General features: G+C 38.9%; 1 pseudogene; it reads right to left on the bottom strand.

The window, feature by feature from the left end:
• Window positions 1-5,319: 5,319 nt before the first annotated feature.
• Window positions 5,320-7,029, bottom strand: LOC108995529 (annotated as a pseudogene).
• Window positions 7,030-9,527: the final 2,498 nt, after the last annotated feature.

Genomic DNA, 9,527 nt, shown 5'->3' with positions numbered 1-9,527 from the left:
GAAGCACCCCATTCAAATTCTCAATTCTTTTCCCTGCAAACCATTACCATTTATCCACCATTCAGTTACTACTCTTCATATTGGGTAGGCATGCAACCCGATGGCCTGAACCCGAGTTTGGACCCGACTCGAAATAGTTAGCAGAGAGTACCAAATCAACCCGATATGGCCCGATCAAATCGGATCGGGTTGAAATTTGGGTTTATTTTTTCTTCTTCTTTCATGTGACGGAGAAATAGTAGGTGACTCAACTTTTTATGTTTTTTAGGCATATCATTACTTGCAGATTGACATACCTTTATTTTACTTTTCCTAGCAAACTAGTCACTCTTGAACCATTGATTTAAGAGAAATGATAAAGCCACCGAAAAATTGTATACATATTTTGTACTGAATTGTTTTTTAATTTTTTTTTACTTAATGATTAAGAAAGTATTTTTTAATGATTTTGTGATATTTTTTCTTTTTAAAAATATTTAAAGGGGTTTAAAAATTTGTTGAAGAAAATAAAAATAACAAAGAAAAACAATTTACACTATTCAGTACCCATTCAATACCAAATTCTAGGTGGTAGTAGCACCACTCTTTATTTAATACGGATGCAAATCTTGGCCACTAAAAAATTGAAAGAAACTAGTTTTCCTAGCAAACAACCAGACCACTAAAGAAAAAAGAAAAAGAAAAAATGTCTGAGAAGAAAAAAATAATTAACCACCCATAGTTTTCTTAGCAAACAACTAGACAACTCAGGGAAAAAAAGAGAGAGCAACGACAAAAGTGAGAGAAGGAATAAGTATGAAGAAAACTAAATATCATTGAAGAAGAATAAACCTAACCCATCGCAGAAGAAAAGAGAGCAATAAGAAATCATTGTGCTCTGGATTTGACCATCTAATCAAAGAGATGAGTTTACTAGCAGTGTGAGGAAGGGTGAACCAATAAAAACTACTTTTAGATCTTAAACTGTTATGGTTCTTCTTCTTCTTTTCCAGAACTCACGAACCACACCAAGCACATACAGTAATGGAATATTGGATTATTAGGGTAGAAGCAGAGAAATATGACACATAAATGATTCACAGTATTATTGAACTATTGAGAGATTTTCGAGCAATCTCCAAGCTCCATACAATGGCAAATCAATTAAGATGAACAACAACACTACATTCCATCATGTTCCCTTTTATAGAAACCTTAACAGAACTAACTAACCGACTCGTGAAACACTTCCTAATTTCAACAAGAAGCAAAACGACGCCGCCTGACTCAATTCTTCATAACCTGCAGCAACTCAAATGAACCGTTTCATTAAAAACAACACATTCGTCGCCCCGATCCTACAAGCCACTCCACACAGCCTTCAACCCAGATCCTACATGACATTCTCCCCCTCTTAAAGGACTTGCCCACAAGGCCTTCAACCTAGATCCCACGAATTACAACACAGTGCCTACTAAATGAGAGTAAAGTTGTCCCAGTTTCCAAAGACATTCCCAAGAGGAGTCCTCAGGAGCAGTCCCCACCCAACTGACTAATACTTCAGTCACAGCATGATTACCCTTCTTCTGCATTCTCCTATCCAGTATCTCACGTGGCTCAGGTTGCAAGTGACCACTAGAATCAATGGGGGGCAAGGTTGGTAAGGGAATGATATGCTGCCCCACTTTCTTCTTTAAACAAGAAACATGGAAAATGGGGTGAATTTTGGAAGAATGAGGCAAATCCAGTTTATAAGCTACAGATCCTACTTTCTGCAGAACTTGAAATGGCCCATAAAATCGTGGAGCTAATTTCATGGTGTGACGCATAGCAACAGTTTTCTGTCTATAAGGCTGAAGCCTTAAGAAAACCCAATCACCAACCTGAAAAGATCTTTCTGATCTTCCTTTATTAACAAAAAACTTCATTTTGTGCTGAGCCTTTGCCATATTTTCCTTCAATAAACTCCACAGTTCATCCCTTGTTCTCAACTGTTGATCCACAACATGATTAGAAGAGATGCCAGGCACATAAGACAAGAGCTGAGGTGGACCATAACCATAAAGAGCCTCGAAAGGAGACATCTGAATGGAAGAATGATGAGTAGTGTTATAACACCACTCAGCCATAGTCATCCATGAAGTCCACTCCTTAGCTTGTTGACTGCAGTAACATCACAAATAACCCTCCAAGCACTTATTTAATGCTTCGGTCTGTCCATCAGATTGAGGATGGTATGAAGAAGAAAAATCCAGAGAAGCACCCTGTAAGAGAAATAGCTGCTTCAAAAAAGAACTTGTGAAAACTGCATCTCTGTCAGAAACTATGGATTGAGGTAAGCCATGCAACTTGAAAATGCCATTAAAAAAAATATGAGCTACCTTAACCGCAGTGTAAGGATGGGAGAGAGTAAAGAAATGGGCAAATTTAGTGAGCCTGTCCACTACAGACAACACAACAGACAAGCCATTAGAAAGGGGCAAACCCTCAATAAAGTCCATTGATATATCCAACCATGGAGAATCAGGAATAGGTAAAGGTTGTAGAAGGCCTGGATACTTCACATTCTCACTTTTACTGACTTGACAAGTTTCACATTCTTTAACTAGCTTCTTCACATCTTTTCTCATACCTGGCCACCAAAAATCCCTTCGAGCTTTTTGAAGAGTCTTGTGATAACGAACATGGCCAGCTTGGGGATTCTCATGAATGTACTGCAAGATCTTGGAAAGAATAGATGAAAATGGAACCACAACTATCTTGCCCTTTCTTAGTAGCAACCCTTGTTGAGTGGAAAAATGTTTGGGACCTTGCTGACCTTGCTGTAATTTAGGAACCAAATCAACATAATCTGGAAAAGAATAATAACTCTGCTTGAGTTCTTCAATCCACAAGGGAGTGGGAAAAGAAATTATAGCCAGCACAGCTTGATCCTCCTCATCTTTCCATGAAAGAGCATCAGCAACCAAATTGTCCTTGCCCTTCTTATAATCCATTGTAAAATCATAACCAATGAGTTTGGAAACCCATTTATGTTGTACCTCAGTACCAATTTTCTGTTCTACCAAGAACTTGAGAGCTTGTTGATCAGTCTTAATATTAAAAGAATGACCCAATAGATAAGGCCGCCATCTCTGAACAACAGAAACCAAAGCTAAAAGTTCTTTTTCGTAGGTAGATAATAGCAAGGCTTTTCCGTTGCGTTAGACTTCCTGTCAGCTTGTTTCAACTTGAATTTCCTAGGAGCAATCAAGGCCCGAAGTGTGTCTTCAACGTTGATGAAGTCGTCTGCTTGGTCTATTAACTCCCGCTAGGTGGTGGGGTTTTTCTCATCAGTTCTGCCATGAATGGGTTTCGAGGCCATATGCCTCCCAAGAGTGTCACTAGTGTGATCTTCTCATCCTGGTAGCCCTTTGTCATACACTCTTTATTGAACTGAGCTAGGTATGCCTTCAAGCTTTCGTCCTCCTTCAGTTTGACAATTAGAGGGTAGGCGGCTAGGTGTTTCCTTCTTCGACTCGCCATGAACTAAGTGAGAAACAGGCAAGCCAGCTCGTTGAAGGTGTCAATTGAGCCAGGTGCCAGCGACCTGAACCATCCCCTCGCAGCTCCCTTCAAGGTCAGGGGGAAGGCTCTGCAGGCAATCTCCCAGGGGAACCCATGTAGGGTCATGTAGGGTCATGTGGGCCATGAAGATTTCCAGATGCTCGAGAGGGTCTTTGGACCCGTCGTACATGTCCATTTTGGGGACCCTAAGTTCCGATGGTAATGTTGTAGCCATCACTTTTGTGCTATAGGGCATATCTGTGTTGGTGAGGAGCTAGTCGATCAAGGATGGAGCCCCCGTCCTTTTTGTTATCTCCTCGTATTTTTCCATGAGTCTATGTAGCTCTTGATGCATCTTCTTTCTTTCTTCCTCGCAGGCGTCTACCCCGCTTCCACTCCGGGCTTCTTCATGTTCATTCCGACTCGGCCCCGCCTCATCTTGCAACTCATTGTTGTTCCTCTTCAAGGCTTCATTTTCCCGGTGAAGATTCTCCACTTCTTTTGCCATCTTCCTCATACGTTTTTCCATCTCTGCAAATTGTCCATCCATGTTTGTCAATATAGCTTCCTGTCCACATGTTGTTTGTGAATGCATTGTAGTTAGCACACAAAGGATACATTACGTCTATAAAGATCTCACAGACAGCATCACTGTTTATTACGTGTTTTGCACACTAGGTACTGGGTTCAGTCACCTGCAATGTATAAGAAATGGGGGCTCGAGGTTGTTTCGGAGAACCTTCGATGCCAAAGTTAATGCTCTTTCCTTAGAATCAAAGAGAAGAATCAATATTCTTACCTGATGTCCGACTTTTATACTAGGTATTGGGGGAGCATTACGTACTCTGTGTCAGGGGTCAATGTCCTGCACATAGTTGCCAGGCCGTGGTCTTTAATGTGACATGGCTCCCCAGGTGGTGTCTTGACGGCAAGTGGACAGTGCAGTCACTTCCCGTTCCCTTCGTCAGGGAATGGAGGGTTGTACGTGATCCCCATTCACTTGCCGGCTTTAATCTTTAAATGCGAGGTGTTGCAAAGAGGTGTCAGGGCCAGCGGCTCTTGTCTGTCCCCCTCGACAGGTTCCCCGCTTTGGGACACCTTCATTCTTCTTGTGCAGCTTGTGGACCAATCATAGTGATGGTTCGTGGGCCTGCAGGAGGGGTGCAACTCGAGCCGATATGGGCTTTAGTCTCTTGATCGTGCTTAACCCAAAGCTGGGATAACAATATCCCCTCCATTGTGTATATAATAACTTTATGTTATTTACAAGTTTAGTGTTCAACGCACTATTTATTATAAGACTCATTATATTAAAATAATCAAAGTAAAGTTTGTGTAGCAAACTTACACATCAAAAGTGTGATTTTCGTGAATAAACAAATTTGCAAATAGATGCAAAATGAAAACCGCTAAGTAGCAGATGTGCAACCAAATATGACAATTATATTATTACCAAATGCTTTACAAGCTTTGTGTGTAATTCGCTACTTATTATGACATCCATTATATTAATAAGGATAATGCTAGGGTGCACGCTAGTACAAATATGCTTTTTATTTTTCTTTTCAGCATTTTTAAATGTCTTTAATCATTAACAAAAAATTAAAAAGAAAGGATAAAAATTTACTAATAATCACTTCTTTAACTATTAAAAAAATAAAAAAATATGGAAACATATGAGTGGGTACATTTTAAAGTCGTACTAATATTTTTTTATTAATAAAATGGTCAAAGTAAACTTGATGCAACAAACTTACACATCAAAAGTACTTAATTCGTGTGAATAAACAGGTTTGGATTTATTTGGAGAATATGCAAAATGCATTTTGTAACAAGTCTTTAGTTTTTTCAATGAGAATTACATTTAGAATTTATGAGATATGTGCCTTTCATTCTTGAACAACACAAGAAAGAGACTTGTAAGACGACCCAGTACCAAAGTTCAATGCTTTGTCGGCACTGTCTTTCAGCTCTCTGGCCCTATCCCTAATCATCTTCCCTTTGTCACCCTCCATCACCACCCTTATCACCCTCTCAATCTCCTCCCTCCCCATAATTCCTTTTTCTTGTCCCCCAGTACTCAGCTTGATGGCCACACCGACCTCTTCGACTAGCATCGTCGCGTTCATTCTTTGTTCAGCATAAAGCGGCCACGTGATCATCGGCACACCGTGACTGATGCTCTCCAGTATGGAGTTCCATCCACAGTGAGATATAAAAGCACCGGTCGATGCGTGGCGGAGCACCATTACCTGTGGAACCCAGGATGGAATCACTAGCCCCACTCCTTTTGTCCTCTCCAGGAAACCTTCGGGCAAATATGCCTTTGGATCGTTAAAATCTCCACCCACGTTGAAGAACGTACCAGAGGCAGACGTATCGGTCGGCTTACGCACCACCAAGATGAACCGTTGCCGACTTAGCTCCAAACCCCATGCCAACTCAGTGAGTTGTGCAGCAATCAAAGTCCCTCCACTGCCTAGTGCTATGAAAAGAACTAAATCTAATGGTTGTTTATCCAGCCAAGCAAGACACTCAGCATCCATTTCAGTCATTGGTACTTCATCCTGCTTGATAAGCGGCCCAATGACATGAATCGGTGGTGTGGGTATTTGCTTATAGAATGAGTGCTCTCTTATTGCTTTGAGCGACTTTGGTTCAAGATCCTCCCACAAGTTCAAGAAAATCCCCGTTGCCATGGGCAATCGGCTAAGGTGGAGCAGCATCCACTTGTACTCGTCAATCTTCCTATTCCGGACTTGGGCCAGCAAGTCCTCAATTCGTACTGGTGCGCACTCTGGTACTTGAATTGATTCAAGGAGGTCAACGAACTCGCATTCTACCTCTCTGTCCATAGTAGGAAGATACAAGGAAAAGCAAAGGAAAGCAGTGGAGGTAGTGCAAAAGGTGTAGGTAGGAATTGAAAGCTCCCTACAGATTTCGAAAGCTTGGGTACAGAAAAAATCGATTACGAGAGCCTGCAGCTTGCCCAGCTCAGTGAGGACCGACTTTAGATCAGACTTGAGGCTCTCCTGAACGATGATAGATAGTCAGGTGAGGACGAGAGTTTCTTCACTGACAAGGGCAGAAATATCAACAGGTGGGAGGTCGATGACTTGCAGGCCAGGAGGCAGTAATGTGCAAGCTGGAGAGCGGAGAAGATGGGTTTGAGCGGCGGAGGCTTCAGTGGTGATATTGAGGAAGCTAACATGGCAATTGTGGTGGACGACGAGGTACTTGGCCAGCTCGAAGAGGGGGATAATATGACCCATGCCGGGACTTGGGAGGACTGCAACGTGGGGTTTCATGGTATCGTATTCAACTTCTTCCATGGCTAGCTCTAATTAGTTTGTAAGATGTGGCTCTTTAGTGTGAGAAAGTTGGGTAAACTGCACGAGAACAAGGAAAGCTTATTTTGGTTGTTTGTGTATCACGAGTAAACGTTGACGAAGACAAAAACAGTATTTATAGGACAAAAAATGTGACATCATGGATAAGATAAGATTGCCCTTCTCCTCTCGTCTGGTTTTTTTTTTCAGTACCGTATAAAATATTGAACTTCAACTTTCACCGCATTCCATAATCTAAATTTTTTTAAATTTATTAAATTTTTAATATATTTTTTAAAATTTTTTTAAGTTTATTTTTTTAAAATTATTTCAAAATTTCTATTTATTATTTATATAATAAATATTTAATAAAAATAATAATAAAAATTAAAAATAATATGAAATATAAAGTGTTAGGAGGTTGTGAAAATTTTTTATAAAATATTTAACTAAGTAGTCTAAGCTTCGTTTGGTTAGATAAATTTAAATTTTTATAAAATTTTAAAAGAAAATTGAATAAAAAAATTATAAAATTATAATAGAGTTGAAATATAATTTTTATTTTAAGATTTAAAAAATTGAATTATTTTTTATATTTAATTTAAAGTTTAAAAAGATTATAAATAAAATAATAAAATATTTAAATATTTAAAATTAATTATATAATATTAAAATGAGATAATTTTCTAAAAATTTGTCACCTAAATTGAGTAAAGCTTGTTGTAATGAATATTTTATAGGAAGGTTATTCCCGTCCATAGGGCTGTGTAGAAAATTCTATGACCTGATCTATCCGTCTGTACGACCCGACCCGACCCGACCCGAATAAAAAACGGGTTGAGAAAACTTACGGGTCGAACCCGCTGAAACTACATATTGACGTTTTAAATAGGAAATACAAATTAGGGAAATGCTTTGGACCCAAAGAGTGTCCCGAATGTTTTTTTTTTACTGAATGATTAAAAAAATATTTTTTAATGATGTTGTAATTTTTTTATTTTTTTAAAAAATATTTATGATGATTAAAAAAATATATTAAAAAAACAAAAAAATAAAAAGCATATTCGGGACACAAAACGGGAGCCATAGCAGTGCCCTACAAATTAATCTGTTCACAGGTGAATTTCAAATGCTATGTGGTAAACAAACCCTAGAGGAAGCCGACAGAGAAGGGGAGTGGGAGAGAACTCGGAGAAGGATACGACTATTCTGTCACGATGTGACTTATCTATATGGCGGTGATGACATGATGATCCATGGAGTCTCCTTCAAGCTGCATTAGGTCTAAGGATACGGCTAACTGCTATTTTGATTTCTTGACTATATTCATTTTAATATTTAACTTTTAAATTATTAAATTTATTTTAATTTAAAATTTCTTTACATAATGTGATTTGTAATTTTTAAATTTTTTTATAAATATATCTAAATTTATTTTAATATTTTAATATATATAAATTTATCTTAGATGGATTTCATAAAATTAACTTCATCATCTCAACTTATTACTATTCATAGAGAACTCAACTCAACTCAACATTTAAATATAAATTAAATTTTTTTTAAAATATTTTATTAAATCTGACTGTCCGAATTTCCTTCACCACAAGTAGAGCTTATCTTCACTTGTTAAGGTTTCTTCCAACTCGATCAGCATTGGAGGTCCAAGCGTGACATGAGAAACTTGGTTCTTACCATTATATCTGTGGAGGATAAAATACCCAGCCTGCAAAAGACTAGACCCAATCTACCTAACCACACGAGAAGACAAATTAGAGAGGTGACAAGTGAGAGATAAGAAAGGACATGGGTAAGGAGGGTGGTGTCACGAGAGTAATTGAGGGGTGTTAGGGAAAGGTGGGAAGGAAGGAATACTCAGTCACATCAAAGGTCAGACCTAACATTTTCTGGCAAGCACGTAAAGGGACCAGTCACCTCCACTGACAGACAGGTACACGCAATGAAGAATCAGATAAAAGCAAAGGGTTAGATGACCAAGCGAGATATCAAATCTTCTTCTTTTTCTTCAACCTCTCGAGGAAGACATCTTCACTAACAGGAAGAGCTCTAGCTTCTTTTGTACAGTGAGAAATGAGTGGTTATGAGAGGCTGTAAACGAATATATTATAATAGATTTTTCATTCCCAAACGCTTGTAGACGTAGGCAACATGCCAAATCATGTAAATCTATATGTTCATTTCTCTTATTTTCTCTGCACTTGTTTTCCATTTACCTTTATAGATGTATGCATTACTACCGTACAACCACACTGGAACACTACTAGGGGCTCCAAACAATACCGACCAAGGCCTAAGTCGACTAGTGGGCTGGGAATGACTCTTTCTCTCCTCTCAATCTGTTGTGTGATTTTTTCAGCATCAATAGTGACACTGTCTATGGGAGGGGAGTGAGAGACAAGAGAGAACCATGGGTCATGAGAGTAAGGGAAGGGTGTCAGGAAAATGTGGGAAAAGAATGAATGCTCAAACACACCAAAGATCAGACCTGACCTCCACTGGCAGATACACAAAATGACTAGTCACCTCCACTGACAGACAGGCACACGTAATGGAGAGTCAGATAAAAACAAAGGGGCATATGACCAAGTGAGATATAAGATCTTCTTCTTCAACCTCTCGAGGTCATGAAAGACTGTAAACAAGTATATTATA

The sequence above is a fragment of the Juglans regia genome, chromosome 6 (assembly GCF_001411555.2).
Source record: "Juglans regia cultivar Chandler chromosome 6, Walnut 2.0, whole genome shotgun sequence".
NCBI classification, from domain to species: Eukaryota; Viridiplantae; Streptophyta; class Magnoliopsida; order Fagales; family Juglandaceae; genus Juglans; species Juglans regia.
Note: the sequence above shows the minus strand (reverse complement) of the source record. Positions and strands in the feature narration are given on the sequence as shown.